We start from the raw sequence: 23,210 nt of genomic DNA on the forward strand, positions 1-23,210 counted from the left end.
AGAATTAAGCCTTTTTTTTTTTCTTTCTCTCCTCATGGGCTTTTACTCAAACCTCTTGTTGAACCCTACTTCATGTTGATGTAGAGACCACCTGTCTCATTGAGAATGCTTCAGAAAAAGCCCAAAGTGAACATCTGAGTGACATCTAGCCTAGATTTTAAGTAAGGCCATTCAAATATCCTGTCCAGATTTCTAGAAAAATATATATGTGTGTCCTGTCTTTGTTTTATTTACATAGATACCTTTTATCACTTTGAAATCCAATCAGATTTGTTAAAAATAGAAAATCCTTACAAATTAGTGACAGACCAATTCATCAATAGAAAAACATTTTATATGGAACTTTAACAATTGTGTTTGAAGCACTGATATTAAATTTTAAAAGTGATCTAATTAGTGTTTCCTAAAAAAAAGAAAAAAAAATTATCAAATCCTTCTAACCAGATGAAGTCTCAGGAGATATCTTAGATATTTACTAATTTTAGACATCATAAATTTTAAACTTGTGAAAAAAAAAAAATGGAAGCACACTCGAGCGCTCCCTTCGATTTCCACCTGGGAGCTCATGCATTTGCCCTGATTTAGAATCTGCTGCTTCTCTGTTCTATAATTGACCCCTTTCTCTTATTTCCCTCAGGCTTACATCCTGCTGGAATTACTGAGACTGGTAATGCAGGGGGAAGCAGCTGCTGGGTTCAGCCTTCACAGTTCAGATCCTCCCAGGAGAGAGGTAGAACTTATTTTATGCAAGTATCCTTGACAAAAGGAGTTTTAAAGTAATTACACCAATTGGAAACTAATTCTCAATATGTTTGTTGAAATGTAACGAACTACAGACAAAATTATCTTTTAAAACTACCCCATAATCTTTCATCGGTTAAAAATAAATAGCTGTTTTATTAACTTCATTATTTTTAAACTCTGCAAAAGAGATTTATTTTTTATTGAAACCATTTAAAAGTTTCCCTTAAGATGTCAGCTGAACCTGGAACATTTGTGCTTAGAATGGTTTTTGCAACTGGGTTGAACAACATAAGCTCTATTACCCAAACTTAGTTTTATGCCACCGAAGTGAAGCTTATGAAAACAGACTTCACTGAGGAGTCTCCGGTGGGGCCCTGGAGGGGAAAGCAGAATTACTAAATAGGAAAGGTAAGATGTTGAGCCTATGCTACGACTGCTGGAAGAGAAATGTTTTCCAGAAGCATTTGTTATTAGGATGCAATTTCAATAGTATGATGTACTTGGGAACTACCAGGGTTCCCAGGTGGGCAGCCCCGGCTATCAGAGGGATAACAGGGACAGTCTTCTTGATGCTTTTAGACAGAATAATGAGGACAAACTCTCTTTTACCCAGACAGAGAGAGTAAGGCTCCCACTGGGAACAATGGATTTTTCCAAAGAATTTATATCTAAAGGTCATGAACACTGTGAGTAAGGTGATCTTTAAATGTAGTGGAATAAAGTCAGAAAAATGAACATCAAGAAAGAAGTGTGTCAAGGAAAACTGTAAAGTTTTAGGAGCCCCTTGTATATTTAGAATGAATGAGAATATTAGCATGGAAATAAATTTTTGTGGGAAAAGAGGCAAAAAAAAAAAAAAAAAAGGGGGTGGGGGAGAAACTGAAAAATAACCTCTTTGTTTCCTGGGAGTTTGTAAAGGTGTCAGACTAGCAGTGCATAGAATCAGAGCCCAGATTCCCAAAATAAGGTTGTGGTTTGTTGGATGCAATACTATTTACTTATTAAACCTTGATAAGTGAAAAGAATGATTAAGTGTGCCAAAGGATGTTCAGTTGTAGGTCCTGAGTTGTTGCCCTAATCTTCCCAAAGTGTTTTACAGAGACAAGCATCAGATTGGTTAATAATAATAGTAAATAATACTAGTAAATATTAATACTAATAATAATAGTAAATAATAGTAAATAGTAATGATACTGATATTTGCTGACATTGCCAAGCATGCTAAACATTTTATAAATGCTGTCTTATTTAATCTGAGCAACTTATTTTCTTAGGTAGTTTTCAGATGGGAAAACTGATTTGTTCGAACAAATTAGGTACCTTGGCCGGGATTGCACAGTGGGTAAATAGCAAAGCCTAAGACAAAACTATGTTCTTTGTCTAACTACCTATAAATAGTAAGTAATAAAAGGAACAGAATAAGAGATTGAAGAGTATAAGATAATACTATTTGGAAAAGTTGTGGCCCATAATTTGAGTGTGAATAAACCACACATGCTCTCTTTGAACCATATAGCCAACCCCCTTTTAGTGTGTCTCCTCAGTCTATTTTCAGGTAATCCTTGGCTTGACCTGATTCTTACCTAGACACATATAAACTTAAAGAAGTTCAATAGAGTAGTCTGCAAAGTCAGATATGAAAAAGATGCCAGAATGTTAGTCCTTTGCCTAGAGTTCCTAAGTGGTTATAGGTCTAGGAATAAAATTATAGTACCAGGGACTCAATACATAGATGAATGAACAAATCAATGACTAAATGAGTAAATGGATGAAATTCTTGGGTAGAGGCTAGTTTCTTGGGAATTGTTCATGCAGTAACTATTCATTGAGAGTCCATTTTGTACCATGAATGATGTTATAGTGTCACTGAAAATGAAGTTCAGCATCTATTCACCAGTCTTTCCTCAAGACCCTCTTTAAGAGCAGGCTATCTGCCAGGTGTGACTACTGAGTCCTACTATAAATCCTGTTTCTCCCTTATGAAATAAAGAGTTTGAAGGATGATTTTTATGGTCCCTTCCAATTCCCATTTCCTTTGAGTATCTGATAACATCATAAATACATTTTAAATTTTTGAATACACATAGATTTATAGGAAAATTGCTAACTTAGTACAAATATTCCCTCTATGCCCTATACCCAGTTTCCTCTATTATTTAATTCTTACATTAGTATAGTACGTTCATTATAATTAATTAATCAATATCGATACATTGTTATTATCTATAGCTTATTCTTTTTTACATAGTTTTTACCTGGTATCTTTTTTCTGTTCAAGGGTTCCCTCCTGGATACCACATTACATTTAGTTGTGATGGCTCCTTAGGTTTCTCCTGACCATGACAGTTTTGAGGAATACCGGTCAGGCATTTTGAAGAATGTGTCTAAACTGAGATTTTATTAATATTTGTTTTATAATTAAACTTGGCCACAATTTTTTGAGAAGACCACAGAATTTAAGTGCATTTCCCTCACATGATATCATACATGTGCAATTTGTGTATATTATGAACATAACTTATCACTGTTGATTTCAACCTGAGATAGTTTTGTCAAATTTCTGCAGTGTACATTGACTCTTTTCCTCTCCTTTTCTTACTGGACTCTTTGGAAGGAGGTCACTATGCACAGCCCATACCTAAAGGATCAGGAGTTATGCTCTTGAGTTATCCTCAAGGTCAGAACAACTATATAAGTTTTTTTGGAATTCTGTACATGAGATTTGTCTATTCTCTCTCATTGATTTACTTGTATCAGTAGGAGCTCGGGTGTATTTATTATTTTTTTTATAAAGTAAAATTTATTTTTTTTTCTTTTATTGTGAATGCACTTAGAGTTACATCTAAGAAATTATTGCTTTATCTAAAAATCACAAAAATTTTAGCTTTTTTTTTTTATTGTAAACAAATGGGATACATGTTGTTTCTCTGTACATGGCGTAAAGGCATACCATTTGTGTAATCATAAATTTACATGGGGTAATGTGGTTTGATTCATTCTGTTATTTTTCCCTTCCCCCCATCCTCCCACCCCTCTTTTCCCTCTATACAGTCCTTCCTTCCTCCATTCTTGCTCCCCTTCCTAACCCTAACTCTAACCCTAACACTAACCCCTCACACCCCCCATTATGTATCATCATCCACTTATTAGCAATATCATTCGTCCTTTGATTTTTTAAGATTGGCTTATCTCACTTAGCATGATATTCTCCAGTTTCATCCATTTGCCTGCAAATGCCATAATTTTATCATTCTTTATGGCGGAGTAATATTCCATTGTATATATATACCACAGTTTCTTTATCCATTCATCAATTGAAGGACATCTAGGTTGGTTCCACAATCTGGCTATTGTGAATTGAGCAGCTATGAACATTGATGGGCTGTATCTCTGTAGTATGCTGATTTTATGTCCTTTGGGTATAGGCTGAGAAGTGGGATAGCTGGGTCAAATGGTGGTTCCATTCCAAGTTTTCTAAGGAATCTCCACACTGCTTTCCAGAGTGGCTGCCCTAATTTGCAACCCCACCAGCAATGTATGAGTGTACCTTTCTCCCCACATCCACGCCAACACCTGTTATTGCATGTATTCTTGATAATCACCATTCTAATTGGGGTGAGATGGAATCTTAGGGTGGTTTTAATTTGCATTTCTCTTATTACTAGAGATGTTGACTATTTTTCCATATGTTTGTTGATTGCTTGTAAATCTTCTGTGAAGTGTCTATTCCTTAGCCCATTTGTCGATTGGATTATTTGCATTCTTGGTGTAGAGTTTTTTGAGTTCTTTATAGATTCTGGAGATTAGTGCTCTATCTGAAGTACGATTGGCAAAGATTTTCTCCCTCTCTGTAGGCTCTTTCTTCACATTGCTGATAGTTTCCTTTGCTGAGAGAAAGCATTTTAGTTTGAATCTATCCCAGTTATTGATTCTTGCTTTTATTTCTTGTGCTATGGGAGTCCTGTTGAGGAAGTCTGGTCCTAAACTGACATGTTGAAGATCTGGACCTACTTTTCTTCTATAATCTGCAGGGTCTCTGGTCTGATTCCAAGGTTATTAATCCATTTTGAGTTTAGTTTCGTGCATGGTGAGAGATATGGGTTTAGTTTCATTCTGTTGCATATGGATTTCCAGTTTTCCCAGCACCATTTGTTGAAGAGGCTACCTTTTCTCCATTGCATATTTTTGGCACCTTTGTCTAGTATGAGAAAATTGTATTTATTTGGGTTTGTGTCCATGTCCTCTATTCTGTACCATTCATTTACCTGTCTATTTTGGTACTAATACTATGCCATTTTTGTTACTATTGCTTTATAATAGAGTTGAAGATCTGGTATTGTGATACCCCCTGTTTCACTCTTTCTGCTAAGGATTGCTTTAGCTATTTCTTATTCTTCCAGATGAATTTCATAATTGCTTGCTCTATTTCTGTAAGGTACGTCATTGGGATTTTACTTGGAATTGCATTGAATCTGTATACCACTTTAGGTAGTATGGCCATTTTGACAATATTAATTCTTCCTATCCAAGAACATGGGAGATCTTTCCATCTTCTAAGGTTTTCTTCAATTCCCTTCTTTAGTGTTCTGTAGTTCTCATTGTAGATGTCTTTCATCTCTTTTGTGAGATTGATTCCCAAGTATTTTATTTTTTTTCGAGGCTATTGTGAATGGGGTAGTTTTCCTAATTATTCTTTCCAAAGATTCATCACTTATGTATAAAAATGCATTAGATTTATGTGCATTGATCTTATAACCCGCTACTTTACTGAATTCACTTATGAGTTCTAAAAGTTTTCTGGTGGAATTTCCTGGTTCCTCTAAGTATATAATCATATCATCAGCAAATAGGGATAGTTTCAGTTCTTCTTTTCCTATTTGTATCCCTTTAATTTCTTTGGTCTCTCTAATTGCTCTGGCTAGAGTTTCAAGGACGATATTGAATAGAAGTGGTGAAAGAGGGCATCCCTGCCTTGTTCCAGTTTTTAGGGGGAATGGTTTCAGTTTTTCACCATTTAGAATGATATTAGCCATGGGCTTAGCATAGATTGCCTTTACAATATTAAGGAATGTTCCCACTTTCCCTATTTTTTCTAGTGTTTTGAGCATGAAGGGGTGCTGTATTTTATCAAATGCTTTTTCTGCATCTATTGAAATAATCATGTGATTCTTGACTTTAAGTCTATTGATATGGTGAATTACATTTATTAATTTCCTGATGTTGAACCAACCTTGCATCCCTGGGATGAAACCCACTTGATCATGGTGCACTACCTTTTTAATATGTTTTTGTATGTGATTTGCTAAAATTTTGTTGAGAATTTTTGCATCGATGTTCATTAAGGATATTGGTCTGAAATTTTCTTTCCTCGATGTGTCTCTGTCTGGTTTAGGTATCAGGGTAATATTGGCTTCATAGAATGAGTTTCGGAGGGTTCCCTCCTCTTCTATTTTATGGAATACTTTGAGAAGTATTGGAATGAGCTCTTCTTTAAAGGTTTTGTAGAACTCGGCTGAGAACCCATCTGATCCCGGACTTTTCTTGTTGGTAGGCTTTTGATGACTTCTTCTATTTCAGTACTTGAAATTGGTCTATTTAAATTGTGTATGTCCTCCTCGTTCAGTTTAGGCAATTCATATGTCTCTAGAAACCTGTTGATGTCTTTGAAATTTTCTATTTTATTGGAGTATAGATTTTCAAAATAGCTTTCAATTATGTTTTGTATTTCAATTGTGTGTGTTGTGATATTTCCTTGTTCATTCCGAATTTTAGTGATTTGGGTTTTCTCTTGTCTTCTCTTTGTTAGTGTGGCTAAAGGTTTATCAATTTTGTTTATTTTTTTGAAGAACCAACTATTTATTTTGTAAAGTTTTTGTATTGCTTCTTTTGTTTCAATTTCATTGATTTCAGCTCTGAGTTTAACTATTTCCTGTCTTCTACTACTTTTGGTGCTGGTCTGTTCTTCTTTTTCTAGGGCTTTGAGCTGTACGGTTAGGTTGTTTATTTGTTGAGTTTTACTTCTTTTATTGAATGTGCTCCATGAAATAAATTTTCCTCTAAGTACTGCTTTCATAGTGTCCCAGAGATTTTGATATGATGTTTCTTTGTCCTCATTTACCTCTAAGAATTTTTAAATTTCCTTCCTAATATCTTCTGTTATCCATTCATCATATGATAGCATATTGTTTAATCTCCAGGTATTGGAGTAGTTTCTGTTTTTTACTCTTTCATTTATTTCTAACTTCAATCCATTATGATCTAATAGAATACAAGGTAGTGTCTCTATCTTCTTGTATTTGCTAACATTAGCTTTGTGGCATAATATATGGTCTATTTTAGAGAAGGATCCATGTGCTGCTGAGAAGAAAGTGTATTCGCTCTTGGTTGGATGGTATACTCTATAAATGTCTGTTAAGTCTAAATTACTGATTGTGTTATTGAGATCTATGGTTTCTTTGTTCAATTTTTGTTTGGAAGATCTGTCCAGTGGTGAGAGAGGCGTGTTAAAATCACCTAGTATTATTGTGTTATGGTCTATTTGGTTTCTGAAATTGAGAAGGATTTGTTTGACATACATGGATGAGCCACTGTTTGGGGCATAGATGTTTATGATTGTTATGTCTTGCTGATTTATGCTTCCCTTAAGCAGTATGAAATGTCCTTCTTTATCCCTTCTGACTAACTTGGGCTTGAAGTCCACATTATCTGAAATGAGGATGGATACTCCAGCTTTTTTGCTGAGTCCATGTGCATGGTATGTTTTTCCCCATCCTTTCACCTTTAGTCTATGGGTATCTTTTTCTATGAGGTGAGTCTCTTGCAGACAACATATTGTTGGATCTTTCTTTTTAATCCAATCTGCCAGTCTATGTCTTTTGATTGATGAATTCAGGACATTAACATTCAGGGTTATTATAGAGATATGATTTGTATTCCCGGTCATTTGGTTCATTTATTTTATTTAATTAATTAACTTATTTATTTGACACGACTTGGTTCCTCCTTTATTTGACAATTCATTTAGTATAATTCCTCCCTTTGCTGATTTGCTTCTTTGTTTTTCATCTCTTCCTCATGGACTATTTTGCTGAGAATGTTCTGTAATGCTGGCTTTCTTTTTGTAAATTCTTTTAGCTTTTGTTTATCATGGAAGGATTTTATTTCATCATCAAATTTGAAGGTAAGTTTTGCTGGGTATAAGATTCTTGGTTGGCATCCGTTTTCTTTCAGGGCTTGAAAAATGTTGTTCCAGGCCCTTCTAGCTTTTAGGGTCTGGATTGAAAAATCTGCTGATATCCGTATTGGTTTCCCCCTGAATGTAATTTGATTCTTTTCTCTTGCGGCCTTGAAAATTCTGTCTTTATTTTGTATGTTAGGTATTTTCATAATAATGTGCCTTGGTGTGGGTCTGTTGTAATTTTGTGTATTTGGAGTCCTATAAGCCTCTTGAACTTGATTTTCCATTTCATTCTTCAGATTTGGGAAATTTTCTGATATTATTTCATTGAATAGATTGTTCATTCCTTTGTTTTGTTTCTCTAAACCTTCCTCAATCCCAATAATTCTTAAATTTGGCCTTTTCATGATATCCCATATTTCTTGTAGATTCTGTTCATGATTTCTTACCATCTTCTCTGTTTGTTCAACTTTGTTTTCAAGGTTAAATATTTTGTCTTCAATGTCTGAGGTTCTGTCTTCCAGGTGTTCTATCCTATTGGATATGCTTTCTATGGAGTTCTTAATTTGGTTTATTGTTTCCTTCATTTCAAGGATTTCTTTTTTTTTTTTTTCAATATCTCTAACTCTTTATTGAAATGATCTTTTGCTTCCTGTATTTGCTTTTAACTGTTGATTGGTGCGATCATTCAATGCCTGCATTTGCTCTTTCATCTCATCATTCAGTGCCGGCATTTGCTCTTTCATCTCCTCGTTTGCTTCCCTGATCATTTTAATTATGTACATTCTGAACTCCTTTTCTGTCATTTCTTCTGTTGTGCTGTCATTGCGTTTTATTGATGTAACATCTAGATTTGTTTGGGGCATTTTCTTCCCTCGTTTTCTCATATTGTTCAGGTATCAGTGGACTGCTGAGATATTGCAGATTTCCTTTATTGACTTATAATGTCCCTGAGGATTTCTAGTATATCCCCTCTTAGCCTTCAGTGGGCTGAAGTCTTGGAGGAAGTTGATAGTGTGGTGCTCCACAAGGAAGCTGCCTCTCTAGGGGTGGTGGCCTTCAGGTGGGGTATATTCCCTGCTAGTGGGCAGAGGTGCCTCCACTTGTTGACCAATGGTCATCCAAAGGGGAACTAGGCTGCGGGCTGAGGCAAAGCCTGTTTGGGCCTGTGTCTCTGATTTTACCGTACTTGTGGGAAAACCTTACCCGCCAGGGAAGACTCACCCAGTGGGGAGGTCTCGCTGGTCAGCTCCCCTCCTAGAGGTTCCCCTCAATCTACAGCTACCGCCTGGGTTGGGCAGCCTTCCTCTGCAACGTTCCCAGGGGCCCGGCCCTACCTCCTGGGCCTGGGAGCCTCACCCTTCGCAGTGAGTCTCCTTAGGCTGCCTCTCCTCAGAGAATCTGCCCGCAGTCCTGGAACCTTCGCTCTGCCCTTAAGCGCGTCTCTGTGCGGCTCTTCCACCAAGAAGCCTCCTAGGTCCTGGGACCCTGCTCTGCACCTAATCACCTGGCTACGCGGCCCCTCCTCTGAGCAGCCACCTGGAGCCCCGTACAATCGCTCCGAGTCCCAGAGACCCTCCGCACGCCTCTTCCTCCAGACAGCCCCCGGTGTTCCGGTGCGGTCACTAGGAGTCCAAGCAACTCATTGCACACCTCCTCCTCCCACCAACTGCCCGTAGCCCTGGGCAGTCACTCCGAGTCCAAGTGACCCGCCCTGTTCCTCCTCCTCCTCCTGGCAGCCCCCCGGTGTTCAGGAGCGGTCGCTTTGAGTCCAAACAACTCACCACTTGCCTCCTCCTCTGAGCAGCCGCCTGGAGTTCTGATGCAGTCACTGCGAGTCCAAGCGACCTGCCGCGCTCCTCCTTCTCCCCCTTAGGGCAAGCCCTGGCGTTCAGGAGTGGTTGCTCTGAGTCCAGACAGCTCACCGCGCAGCTCCTGCTCTGGCAACCGCCTGTAGCTCTGGTACAGTCACTCCAAGTCCAAGCGGCCTCCCCCTCCTCCGGGCAAGCCCCTGTGTTCAGGAGTGTTTGCTCTGAGTCCAAACAGTTCTCCTCACAGCTCCTCCTCTGGGCAGCCACCTGGAGCCCCAGTGGTTGATCCGAGTCCAAGTGCTGTGCTGAGAGGCCTCCTCTACGATGCTCCCAGTTGTCTGAGTTCACTGCTCCAGCGGGGGGAAGCGTGTCTCGCTGGGCAGCTCTACTTCACAAAGTTCCCTGCGTTCCGGGACTACCGCCCCATCCGGGACGCCTCCCCAACGAGAGAGACTCACCCAGCTGCTTTGAGTTGGTCTCAAGTCTCTCAATATCTCCTCTTTTGAATTCTGAGTCCTGGAGCAACATGAAATGCAACCACCCTCTAGTCCGCCATCTTGAACACCTTTTGAGTATATATATTTTAAACTTTGGATTATAATCCTCTGTTACTTTTCTTTTCTCAAACTGTGCCAGCTTTGGCCATTTGGCTCTTTCAGTTGCCTCCTGTATCTCTTTGACATACTCCCATCAAGCCAGAGGTTTTTGTTTCATTTCTGTTGTGGTGGTTGAGCATGTTCTTGCTTTCTAGTACTATGATATGCATGCCCCAGGCTCACATCGTTTCCAGTTCTAGTCCTAGCATTAGTCATTTTGCCAAGGAGCCCTGTTTTCTTTTATTAAAGGGCAGATTAGAAATTAGGGTCTGGTACTATGTAACTTAGCTTCTAGGTCCTCTCACTTGACAGAGCAAGGAAATACACATGGATAGCCTGTGTATGTGCACATATCTGTAAATATTTATATATGCAACCATACCAAACTGAACATGAGTTTAGACTGATGTCTCTAACTCTGATCCATTGTTGCCTGAATTAATTTACCTTTTCCCTTTGCTCATCTATCACCTCCCTCTCCAGCAGTGAGAAACCTGACTCCTACCTTCGGTCATTTACTTAATTGTTCACTTTCAGTACATATGTAGAGTTGTATCAGAATTATTAACATATAACCTATGGTGTACAATTTTGTCAACTAGAGTTTAGTGCTTGTGTGTAGTATCTTTTGCCTTTAGTTTTATAAATTCCACTTATTTCCAAGGTTATTTAGATAAGCATCTTTACTCTCATTTTTAATTAGATTGGTTTATCACATTCTACATTTCATCTGGGAACTCCTACCTCCTCAATAGTTGTATTCAATTTGCATATATTAAGGTTAAGTCTTTGTGCTATTAAGATCTATGGGTTTTGGCAAATGTATAAAATCATGTATAAACCATTACATTATGATACAGAATAGTTTCACTGCCTTAAAATATCTCTTGTGCTTCACCTATTCTGTTCTCCTCTGCCCTCTGCCCTGACCTCCTGGCAGTCACTTAACCCTTTTATCATCTGTATAGTTTTGCCTTTTCTAGAATTTTGTACAACTGGAATTTTGTAGTATGTATACTAGTTTCTTTTACTTATGATTATGTATTTAAGATTCATTCATCTGTTTTAATGGTTTAATAGTCCCCATTTTCATCACTGAATACTATTCCATTTTGTAGATCTACCACAGTTTATTTATACTTTCACCTGTGGAAGGATGTCCTGATTGCTTATTGTTATTGGAAATTAAGTATAAAAAGACTTGCTACAGTTGGATTTGAAATGTTCCCCAAATTCCCATAGGTTAAAAGTTTGGTTCCCATGCAGTAGTACTATTGGGAAAGGGTAGAACCTCTAAGAGGCAGGCCCTAACTGAGAGGAAGTTAGGTTATTTGTGGTGTGCCCTAGAAAGGGCTAATTGGACCCCTGCCCTTTTCCCTCTCATTTGCTTCCTGGCTACCATATGATCAACAGACTTCCTGTGCCATATGCTCCTGCCACGAGGTTCTGTGCCCCCATAGGTCCAAAGCAATATGACCAAGCAACCATGGAATGAACCTCTGAAACCATTAGCCAAAATAAACCTTCTCTTTTCTTATGTTGATTTCTATCAGGTATTTGTTACAGTAATGCAAAGCTGACTAACACAATGCTCTAAGCATTTCTGTGCAGGTTTTGTGTGGACATTGTCAAATATGTTAGTTAATATATTTTCAGCATTTGTTTTTCATGTTAATTTGTAATTATCTAGTCTTTATATGGGTTCTTAAATATAAATATTTTAAAAATAATAAACACAGTCATATTATAAATCTGCTAAGAACCAGTCACCATTTTGCATAAAAGGAAAAACAAAGAACCCATAACTATTTTATGGAATAACAGAACTTTAAATATAGGCCAGTTTATCAGAATTTACATTTAATGTTCTTTGAAATATGAGTAGACCAGTGGTCTGCCAAGGTTGTTTCTTTTGTGTTGCATACAGGGAAATTTATAGGTGTTAAATTAGGTACAAAGTTGTACCTTTCTTGCCTACTTACTAATAAAACATTAAAAATTACATGTTTGGAAGTCCAAATAAAAGCATTTCCAAATTGAAATAATATTTACACAGTATTAGATGATTGAAACTTGCTCCCTTTTTGTGAATACATATCACAGAAGACACACGAATGGAGATACTTCCCCTGTATATTTCATTTCTAAACATGTGCTATATATTGCATATAGTATAATCCTATTAAAACAACTGTTTTAATGTGGGTATGTGCTGGGGTGGGGACAAATATGTCCCAAAATCTAAAATACAATAACAGTTCTATTTTTTAAAAGGGCGGGACCCCTTTCTGTAACATTATCTTCTGACAAATGGCATGTTACTTTTGCCTTTAATATTAATAGTCTAAAGAAGTCTCTTTCTTTAGGGATGAATTAACAAAATTTATCCCTAGATTGTTACCATTTTACAGAATTTTCAGTATATTTCTCTGCTATAACTTGAATTGATTGGTCCACTACTGAAGTATAAATATCCTAGCATTAGAAAACTTTAACAGAATTAAATGAATTTTTTGTGTCTTCAGGAATTTAGTATCTGTTATTTATTATGTATCTTAAGTTACTTGTTGCAAAACATTTTAGAAAATAGAGGAGCTAAGTTATCAGTGAGAATGAGGGTTGAGAATAGCATATTAGTTCAATATACTTCCCCTCTCCATAGAAATCATGACCTTTTAGTGGCAGAAAATTAATAATTTTCTGACCTAAAAGGTTCTGAGATTTCTCCTTTAGGATTCTGCTCACTGTGATGTGAGGACTGGTTTACCAAAAGGTCTGGAAAGTTTTAGAGATTTAATTTGGAAGAAGATATTCAGAAGAGAATTCCTCAGGGTCTGATTCTCTCTGAAGTACATTAGACCTTTTGATTCATTCAATGGGTGTGTCTTGGATACACCATGTCTCTCTTAATTTACAAAATTATAATGGGAAATCTGCCTTCTGCCTCATCTTTTATTGCTCCATGTGACAGGGGGACCTTCAGATGCTTAGTTGCCCACAATATCATAGAATCTCTATGTTACATGTTCTCTCTCTCTCATTCCCATAACAATTTATTAGCATTATGCTCATCATCCTTTCAGAATTTATTTATCTTTCAAATAGGAACAAACCTGATAAATAATCTGGGCAAAACAAAAAACAATGAGTTTAAAGTGTTCCAACTTCCTGGAAACACTTGTAACACTTGTAGTGATCTCACACTTTTTTTTTTTTTAAGCTAGAGAAGCAGCAAGATAGATGAAGATATCAGACTTTTGTATTTTTCTTGAGTTTCCTGAATACTCTTAATTATGCCAATATAAGGTGAGTAGAGATCCATGTCTCTGGGTAAAGAACATTTTGTAACATTAGAAAGTTTGTTCTTTCCTGTATTCTCCTGATATACCAGATTAACCTTACCTAGGCCAAGGATCTTCCAGAAGGAAAGGGATTAAGACCATATCCTGTTTCCATTTGAGATGCGACCTATCTGGAACTTTCTGAAGGGCTAAGGTAGTCCTGACCTAGGTCCGCCAAGAAGAAAGAGGAACCTGGCTCAGTGACTGGCTCAATGCCAGGGCCTAGAGGTTTATGGGGGACAGCTTGTCCTAGGTACTGTGGGTGGCTGTGGTTTAAAACCCAATTATACCTGGCCACCTTGGCAAGCAGTCATGTTTGGGGAATAGTAGCTGATTGTGTGAGTCCAATAAGCTGTCCAATAAGCTTGGATGTCTGTGAGCACAGTGCTACCCTGCTGCCTGCACAGGGTTCTACAGTAGCAAGGATGTCCTTAAAGTAAGACAAGGATTCACTGGTCCCTGTCAGAAGCAGTTAACAACAGTGACCTCCCGTAGAAGTGATGATTAAAATCAGAATCTATGGGCCGGGGGTGTAGTTCAGTGGTAGAGTGCTTGCTTAGCACACAAAGACCCTGGATTCAATCCCTAGTGCCACAAAAACAACTAAGAGAATCTGTTCATGACTGATCAGTTCTCTCTACATGGAACATTGAAACAACCCTATGCCCTTTAGTAAATTTCCCAGAGTTTCTGATCAACTTGAGGGATGAGGTGTCTTTAAGAAAAAGTTACTGAATTACCTACAGTAATGGAGGAATGAAGGCTTGAACAATAATTGCAAAAATAAAGAGAGAAGCCCAAGTTTTAAATCTGACAGATTACATTTAAATGTGCAAGTTCATTACAAATCTTTAAAAGCTACAGTGTTTGCCAAATTTATTTGATCACTGAACTCTGTGTGTGTGTGTGTGTGTGTGTGTGTGTGTGTGTGTGTGTGACTGGACATTGAAGCCAGGGTCTCATGCATGCTAGGCATGCACTCTACAACTGAGCTATACCACTAGACCCAGAACTATTTTTAAAAATTAAGTAGCTAAAGTGATTGGATTCCAAATAACACTTGGAAAATACTTCTCAAATGACAGAATTTTAGGTACTCCAGAACAATCTGTTGAGTGAATGGACTTCTGATTATCACTGTTTTGGCAATGTTACTAAAAACCTAACGGCCATTTCCTTTGCACAGTTTGCATCTTATACTTCAGAATAGGTGCCTTCTGGAAGGTTCAGGAAGCTTGAGAGCAGTAGTGGCTGAGAATTCTTAATTAGGTTTAGTAGGTCTATCCTCAGGAACAAATGATAAACCTCATTTCATTTAAAAATCAAAGGAAAACCCATATTTTACCAACTCAGCCAACCTGGAATGGGGTATGATGATAGCAGGCCATCTCAAATCACACCAACTGAATCCCATTACTCCTTAGCTCCACATTCTCCAATTTGAAGATGATATGCAATTTATTTAGCAGCCTATATGGCCACATATAATTTATAAATGAATGCAACTTATTTAGCAGCCTGTATGGCCACATACAATTTATAAATCAGTGTAAAAATAAAAAATTTAAATACTTCCTTTCTATTTTCTAACTAGGCTTTATCATGACATTTGCTTTGTAATATAACTTAATAAGGCACAATATTCATGAAACCATTCTGATAATTTCTAAGTCATTGTTGATTTTTAGAAATACCTGGTGTGGTCTTGTTTGGTAAGTTTCCTTTAAACTAAATGCTGCTTGTCTCAAAGCTACAATTTTATAGAGGAAAATTCATCAAACTCTTCCAATGACTTCTGTTAGATTGATGATCATCAGGTCTGGGACTAGGCACTTGACCCAGCAAGAGGATAACTGGTTGGGCTGCTTCTCCTGTCCAGATTGCTAGTGCTTCTCACCTACCTTGTACCTAGGAGGCTTCCATTCTTATCAACAACACTGCCACCAGCCCAGCCTGTCCCACTACTCCTGCCAACCCTGAACCTCTCCTGAGCAGCAGGTAGACAGTGCACTGGCCTTGGTCTCTTCCTTTCATACTCTAAGGTCCAGGGGCACCATTACCAAATCCCATCACTGTCTACACAGTGAACACTGGACAATTTTGTTTGGTGGCATGTGGTTTTAGTATAAGCTATTTACCAACCATCAGTGCAAAGTTTCTATATTTTAGCCTATAATGACCCTGCACCAGGGTGCATTGACTGAATGTCAGCCGTGGTCCATCCCCTCCAAGTAGTTCAGAAAGTTTCTACATCTTTTCCCACATGTCTCAGAACAAGGTCATGAGTGCTGTTTTCTTCTTGTGATTTCTACCATTTCTTCTTCTGTCTCTCACTTCCAAGAAATTGCTCCCATGTTTATGATTGATTTCTAGAAGCAGCTACTATTTTTGCTTTACCTCTTGAAGTCACTCAAGTGGTATTGCCCTTGCTGACATTCTATCTCTGAGCTGAAGTAAGAGAAAATTCCCTCCATTGGCATGAGCAGTCAATGGTTACCAGGCCAAGGCTGCCTTATTCTTTTTGTGACTTGCTCTTTACTACAACCCTGAGTCTCTGGGTGACCCTGTTAGAAAACAACCTCAATTTACTGTTGCCTCCCATGGTTCATTATCTTCTAGATTAAAATTAGACGTTTTCACAATTTCTGCCCTCAGTAATTTCTTTCTCCCAATAGCTTGAGAGTTTAAGAAGAAGTCTTTGATCCCTAATAGCTTGGGAGAATTGTTCTGAAGCAGTCAGTTGAATGGGACCAAGGCATGAAAAATAAAAATCCCATAGGTGAATTGGATTTGCATCAGGGGTTGACGATCTTTAGCTTGGGGGTCTCTTTTGGGTCCTAAAGTATTCAATCTTCTCCTCCATCTGTCAGGTCCCCTACTAGATCTTCACACATGCTTAGTGAGTTCAGCTCAGGAAATTCATATACAGCTTAGGTTTTTTATCTGGGACTCCTGCCACTCTGAGACTACTCCTATGGACACAGATGAAAATTTCCTTGGGGTTAATTCCATAAGTTGCATTAAAAAAAAAAAAAAAAAAAAAAAAAAAAAAGACCTGACATCACAAGGAAACCACTTTTAGTTGCTCCATTTCCTGGAGCCTACAGCTGGCAAAATGCCTGGGACAAGATGTATTCAATTCAAGTCAAAGCAGAGTTGTTAGGAGAAGCAGATGGCCCACCTAAGGTGAAAAAATTACTTTCTTGTGGGGAAAGGCGGGTGGTTTATTCACCTCTTCCCTAGGAAGTTGGGAATGTGTGGAGGCAAAATAAATAAAACACGTTACAAATGCATTCCACAGATGAACAGAATAATTGTTGCTGAACAAGGCTACAGGAGGCATCTTTATGCCTGCAGGCAGGCTGGAGGAACCTGTCACACATGTATTGAAGTGCTCCCAGAACTTGGGAAATCATTCCATCAGAAGAACTAATAAAAGCCAACACATAGTTAAAGAGACCAACCATCAATAACCTTTTCTGAGAGTTGGTAACAAGGAACTGAAATGATTGGGGATGGTTAAGATGAACCAGGATAGATTCAGGAAAATGACTGACTATGTAACAAAGCAGTGAGAACTGTGCTTCATCTAAAGAAAAATGGGATTAGCAGGGGTGGACATTCAGGACTGGGTAATCTGCATTTATGTACAAAAGGGAAGATGAGAATTTCTCACTGATATCTAACACTTTCCAGATCAGAGAGATAACTTTCCTGGGTTGTGTTCAGATCACCTACTGAGCACATTTCACTCAGAATACTTTTACAAGCTGGGTGCAGTGGCACACACCTGTTATCCCAGCAGCTCTGGAGGCTAAGGCAGGAGGATCACAAGTTCAAAGCCAGCCTCAGCAACTTAGCAAGGACCTAAGCAACTCAGTGAGACTTTGTCTCAAAATAAATGTTTAAAAAAAAAAAAAAAGGCTGGGGAAGAAGTGTCTCTGTGGTTAAGCACCCGAGTGCAATTTCTGGTACAAAACAAAAACAAAAACAAATTAAATAATGCGCATTCTGTTTGATATGTCAGTCTCTTGAGGATTTGATTAGCATGGGTTAGTTCCTCAACCTGATCACCCAGCAACATAGGCAGAATCCACCCTTTGGACCTGGAGAGCTGAATGTCAGCCCCAGAACACCCTGAGCACTTCTCCATATTGCCATCCTGTGAAGCTCCACCCATGAAGCCTCAGGCCTTCTTCCCTGGCTCACGTGCCTCTCTTTAAATCCAACACTAATCACCCTCAGAAAGTCATCTCCCTACTGACTTCTTTAAAATCAGCAAGATATAATTCTAAATGATTGTCTCTGTAATGCGTTCTGGTGTCTTATAGCCCCAAGCCTTAGGAAACAAGGCTTTCACACACTGTGACCATGTAGTTTCATGAAGAAGCAAACGTAGAGCTGCCAGCCATGGTTTTTACTGTCCTCTTCATCTTGAGAGGGAGAGCTGAAGAGAGGCCACTAGTGATGCACACAGCTCCCTTAGGCAAGAAATGGGAAAGGACAATTCTTTCACCGAGCACAGTTCCTACCCAGATCCCCTCCTGTCCCGGATCATGTAATTTGAAAAGGGAATGGTCTGGGTGAGATGAAGTGTTCTTGTCCACAGGAGCAGAACTGTTGCAGGGCAGCTATGGATGAGTACACAGATTTACCCATTTCCCCACTGTGCGTGTGTGGCTTGTCCTGCCCTTCTCATCCCTGGTTGTTGTAAACTTTGAATATTCTCACTTAGTTGTCACCTTCCTTGGGAATAAAGGACTATCACCATGCACCCCTTGATGGATACTGTACATTCCTTGTTTGCTGTAGGGCATTTGTCCATTGGTATTTTGGTAACCAATAATTTTTGCCTGTCTTGCAGAAGGAGATGGAAGCAGCAGTGACCCAACTTTGGAAATTACCTATCAGCCTCACATCCCAGAAATTGATCTGTATCTCTTAAAAAAAGCAAATTATCTTCCCTTTGTGTGCAAAATAGAAACATTGATATTGCATGTTAATTTCTCCTCCCCCCCAATTTGGGTAGTTGGCTGAAGGACAAATAATGGAGACTATTATAAAGATGCTTTCAAATCAGTCACTTTATAAAGCAAATGGAGATGTATTGGTTGCAACCGAGATTTATGTAGGTTCTGTGAGGTGGCAAAGGGCTTGGCAATTCAGGGTGTTTATGGCTGTCGGGGCTGTGGCTAATCTCTTGTGAAGCAAGGTTTCAGTTGGGTAGAGATTGAGTAATTCCAACAGAGATGCATTGTGTAACTCTCCTTCTTCCTCTTTACTTCTTGTGGACCAGTGAGTATCCCAAGTTTCAAGCTGTACATCAGCTTAGTAGATTGGATTTTTGAGTGTCTTGCATCAGAACAGCTCAGCATTTGCAAAAAGTAGCCACAGAAAACCATGGGAATTATCTGTTTCTCTATCTCTCTCTCTCGCTGTGCTGATGTTGAATTTATCTGACAGAGTCACACAAAAACTTCCCTACATCCTTGTCTTTAAAGGCAAAGAAAATTGGCATTTATTGGTTACTTAATTCTCATGGCAAATTTGTGAGATGGTATTATTTCCCCTACATTATGGATGGGATAGAGATTCAGGAAAATTAAGTAACTTGTTCAAGGGAACAGAGAACCTTAGGAGCTTAAAACAGTTTCTCTTCTGGTCAATTTAATATACTAGAAGCAAGGTGGTAATACTGTAGAGCTGGATATTAGGATTTAAACACAGGTCTATCTGACTCCAAATCCTCGCTCCTTGCTTTGGATCAGATTGCTACTCTAACACAGAGAAGGCTGGAGAAGTGTCACAGGATTTTAAAGTGCCACAAATAAAATCATGGACAAGAAGACATTTTCTGAGAAAAATTCAGATCAACTCAGCTCATCAGAGTTAAAGCTGACTTAAAGTCAACCTGCACCCTCATGAAATGTAAGAAATCAACATTTATTTTTTAAGCCTCTGAGACAAGGCTGATTGTCATATGGAACATCTCCACACTCCAGAGCAGGCAAGTCTCCAGGAGGCCCTTTTATGACCAAGGCCCACATACCAGTGGGTGGTCTCAGTACAAAGAGGGTAGAAACACACTAGTCTCTTCGCAGTGTGAGTAAGCTGTGCAGGAATGACAGGGAGACAGTACTGCCTCCTGAGTCCTCTTCTGTTTTCCATCAAGGACCTATTTATCAGAAGTCATCTTTTGTGATGAATTATCCTACACAAAGTCAATTTATTTATTTATTAAAGTACTGGGGATTGAACCCAGAGGTGCTCTACCACTGAGCTACATCCCCAGCCCTTTCTGTTCTTTATTTTGAGACAGGGTCTTGCTGAGGTTGGCCTTGAATTTTGATCCTTCTGCCTCAACCTCTTGAGCCACCATACCTGGCTTGAAGTCTGTTCATCTAAAATGTTGCTAAGTTCTAGAGACTGTGTTGCTGCAACAGCTCACCACTTCTGTCCTCACTCCTGCTACCCCATCCTCAGACCAGTGTGTACTGATTCTGACCCATTGTAAGTTCTTCCTAAACAATTCCCCTTGCCAGCCACTTGCAGCTCCAGATACATGACTGCTAGAGGTGTTGTCGGAAAGTACAGCTCTGATTACCTCAAGCTTTTGCTCAAAAGGAGACAAGTTTCCAAATTCAAAGTCAAACCCTAGAAATTGTCTAGGAACCCTCTCCTCAAGTCCCAGGACTAGTGTGCTCATTTTGTTTGTGAATGCCATTTCCTAAGAGTGGTTGTTTCTGAGGAACTATCAGATGCAAGAGTTCTGCTTCATAATAATATATGGGAAGGAGGTAAAAATAGCCTAGAACTCTCCAGATTTCACTACCAGAAAGTCTTAATCATTTTTTGTTAAGTTGTTGTCTAGCGCCACCTGGTGTTAAAACTAAACAGCAGCTCTAGAGAAAACAAGAATTTACAAGAAATATTTTAGCCCAAATTGAAGATGTTACATACTGGAAGGAAACTTGAGATCATTTAGACAGTTGTTTCATTTTACAGATTAGTTACTTGGGATTTACAGTCAGAACTCATTCTCAGGCTCCTCAATTTTCCAACATGTCCCCATTGTCTCCTAAGCCTCCAAAAGGAATTGGGCCAGAGTGATGTCACCTTTGGAAGAGGATCTTTGCTCTAACTCCTGGACAAAGCAAAATTTGGAGACCTGCAACTTATCTTGGGACCTGTAACAACTTTCACGTCTGGGTTTATAGAAGAATCTTTTTGTCCTAATATCTCTTGATCAGAGTGAATTGCCACACAATTAGTGGTAGCAATTGGTGTAGATTGTGAAAACGAAAAGGTAATGAAAAACTTATTAAGGTTATATTGTATTATTTACTCACTCCTTGCCCTTGTTGTGCTTTTATGTATAGGCAAAATATACCTCCCTGCCCCCATTGACTTTGGGTTGGCCAATTCCACCTTCTTTGGTCAGTAGAATATGACTAGGTTCATATTCATATATGTCACATGTGAGCAGGAGCTTTAAATTGTGTGGTTTGATTAGGCCTGTGACCTTCTGCATGAGAACAGCATGCATTACAGAGACTGCTGCTTTAGTCCTGACTCTGAGTTGAGCTCATCAGAGTCTCATCTGACCTATAGTCAACATGCACCTTCCTGAAATGTGAGACAGAGGTATTCATTTTATTTTTAAGGTTTCACAGTTAATTTTTTTAATAATTAAAATAATTTAATTGTGGTAAAATTCACATACCAGAAAGTCTCCCATTTTAACCACTCTTAAGTGTTTGACTGGCATTAAGTACATTCATATTAATGTGACTGTCACTACTATGCATCTCAATAACATTTCATCTAGCAAAAATGAAACTATACACATTAAACAATAACTCCTTATTCCCCCTGTTTCTAGTCCCCAACAAACACCATTTTACTTCCTATTGCTATGAATTCATCTTTTCTAGGTATCGTGCAACATTTGTCTTCTTGTGACTGCCTTAGTATGTCCTCAAAGTTCATCCACGTTGTATTATGATCAGAATTTACTTCCTCTTGGAGCAGAATAGTATCCCATTGTATGTATGTAATGCATTTTGTTATGCATTCATCTACTGATGGACACAAGAGTTGTTTCCACCTATTGGCTATTGTGATAGCAATACCGCCATGAAGAGAGGTATGAAAAATGTTCAAAGTCCTTGCTTTCAATTCTGTGTATTATGTGCTCAGAGGTGGAAGGGCTGGATCAAACAGTAGTCCTCTTAAATTTTTGAAGAACTGCCACACTGTTGTCCATAATAGTGGTACCACTTTACATTCCCACTGGCAGTACACATGGGTTCTGATTTTGCCATGTCCTCGCCAACACGAGTTACTTTCTGCTTGTTTTGTTTTGTTTTGTTGTTTTTTGATAGAAGTCATCCTAATGGATTGAGGTGGTATTTCCTTCAGTTTTGAATAAATATTTGTGGGACTTTTTTAGCCACTGAGAATTTGGGGTTGTTTGTTGCTGCAGCAAAAACTGACAAATCGGGTTTGAATGAAAGTCCGACAAAACCCAAGATGTTTTAGAAACTCTCTGTGAAAGAGAAAACTGCTTCCAGGATGATGTCTGATTTAACTCATTTGAGAACCAACTAAGTATTAGATCTTAAGTTGTTGAGGTTCTCACCTCCTTCAAGGTTTACTTAGTTCTGCTCTCACTGCCCCTTATCCTAATCACCTCCAATTAATTCTGCAACCTGTTTCTCTGACTGTATTTCCTCTGTACGTTTGATTCTCTTTACCTTGATCTAGTTTCTCTCTCTCTCTCTCTCTCTCTCTCTCTCTCTCTCTCTCTCTCTCTCTCTCTCTCTCTCTCTCTTGTACTGGGAATTAAACCAGGGGCACTTTACCATTAAGCTACATCACCAGTTCTTTTTATTTTTTTTTAGATACAAGTTTTCACTAAGATGCTGAAACTGGCCTTGAACTCATGATCCTCCCACTTTAGCCTCCCAAATTGCTGGTCTTACAGGTGTGCACCACCATGCCAGGCTATTTTTTCTCTTTTTAAAAGATCTTATTACCTTCTAAAATTCTATGCAATTCACTTATTTATAGTGTTTACAGTCAAAATGTCTTCCCTGCTGAATTTTAAGAGGGAAGGGGTTTTGTCTGTTGTGTTTATTGTCATCCCTTGAACAGCATCTGGCACATAGTAGGTGCTAAGATTATTAAATGAATAAATGAAATTCAAGAACAGTTCTGAATACTACCTGTTGTATTTCAGTAAGTTGACCAGTAGAGGTCACAGATGAGTTCTCTAAGTATCGCAGACCTGCGATTACTTTCATACTGGTGTTTATACGATGATCTTGTCAGTATGGATTGCCAATTAACAACATGGATCGTGGAAACTTCTGAAAGGCACACAACAATGATGCCTCAGATTGGCTTCCCCTCCATATATGATCTGGTCTTGAAGGCTAAGCCAATAAAAGAAAGAAAATAGGAATTTTCTTTCTGTAAGAATCAAAAGTGTCGGCTTTAAAGCTGTGTTTGTATAAATTGCTTGTAAATGATAGTTAAA

At 38.5% G+C, this 23,210-nt stretch overlaps 1 protein-coding gene across 1 annotated transcript in view; it reads left to right on the forward strand.

Moving 5' to 3' along the window:
* The window catches only part of SAP30 (Sin3A associated protein 30), a 114,609-nt gene that overhangs the window by 37,364 nt on the left and 54,035 nt on the right, over positions 1-23,210 (forward strand). The window contains exons 5-8 of the transcript XR_013764259.1: positions 38-161; positions 638-1,152; positions 3,359-3,421; positions 13,553-13,634. The gene's annotated coding sequence lies outside the window, so the exon portion shown is untranslated. The remainder of the gene's footprint in view (positions 1-37; positions 162-637; positions 1,153-3,358; positions 3,422-13,552; positions 13,635-23,210) is intronic.

The sequence above is a fragment of the Sciurus vulgaris genome (genome assembly GCF_902686455.1).
Source record: "Sciurus vulgaris genome assembly, chromosome: 5".
Lineage (NCBI taxonomy): Eukaryota > Metazoa > Chordata > Mammalia > Rodentia > Sciuridae > Sciurus > Sciurus vulgaris.